A 1,265-nucleotide genomic window follows, 5' to 3' on the forward strand; every position below is an offset into this window, starting at 1 on the left:
AATAGCATAATTATTAAAAAATTATGTGATGATGGAGGGGCGATGAGGACGGCGCGCCTTCAACTTGCTTTAATGCTTGTAGCGTCGTTAGGTGGTCTACGGATCTGAATGTAATTTTTATTATTTTCGGTGTTCATTGTATTGCCATAATTGAAGATGAATAGATCAAAAATTGCATAATTATAAAAAAAAGCATTCATGATTTTATATTAAGGTGGACTTTACCGAAAAAGGCTTTCGCCCCGCTGCTTTAATGACCCTCATACATCCGAACCATACAACACGGCACCCAAACACAGACACCCAAAGTAAAATACAAATGTGCCGGAGATCAGCTAAGCCAACTCGAAGTGAACAAAAAATGTACAACAAGCATCACTACGAAGATGGCGGGGCCCTCCACCGAGAGCAAGCTATCGTGAAGAACACGGCTGACCGCCGATGAACCGTGAACCCCAAGGTAGTTCCTTCAGGAAGGACGCGACACTAGAGCGCCACCACCACCCGATCCAAAGGATCAATATTTTTATCTGGAGCAACATGGAGAATCAGAAGAGACTGCGACCGAGCCTACAAGAAGGGGACGACGCGTGCGGGCGCTGCCACCGCCGGTCTGACCACAGTCAGACAAGGATTTCACCCCGTCGTACCACTCCACCTCCGACCAGGGTGCGCCCAGTCGAAGAGACCTGCCGCACCACCACCACATATCACCGAGCCTGAGGCACCCCGCCGCCACGCGACCAAGGTCACTAGTACGCACCCGAGCTAGGAGCTCCACCCGCGAACACGGTAATTTCCACCACAGAGTCGCCGCCCTGCCAGCCGACACCGCCATCAGCCTCCCAAAGGAGCGAATCTCCACGACCAGCAGACCGCTACCATAGTTGGTGCCGCCAACGCCGACACGCCTCGACAGATGGAGCGAGACCTCGACCGGCACATCCCCGCACTGGTGACGGCTAGGCAGACCACCCATCCCTCCTGCCAGCCTCCTCACGTTGCCCCTTGCAACGCCCCACCACGGCCTCCAGGTCAGATCGGCAAGGAGCACGCTGGACACCCGCCCGACGACGAGGGCGCCCAGACGGTCTAAATTCGTCTCGGCGACGACCACAGGAGGTGCCACGTTGGGCCTTGCACACCGGCCACTGGCAGACGCATCTGCACCCTGCCGGCGAGACGATCTGCCCTGGATGCGCACATGCCCGCGGAGCCCACCACGCTACGACATGCACACGCGACCCCGCTGCCAGCGCACGCCC

Source organism: Triticum dicoccoides, chromosome 5A, assembly GCF_002162155.2.
Source record: "Triticum dicoccoides isolate Atlit2015 ecotype Zavitan chromosome 5A, WEW_v2.0, whole genome shotgun sequence".
Lineage (NCBI taxonomy): Eukaryota > Viridiplantae > Streptophyta > Magnoliopsida > Poales > Poaceae > Triticum > Triticum dicoccoides.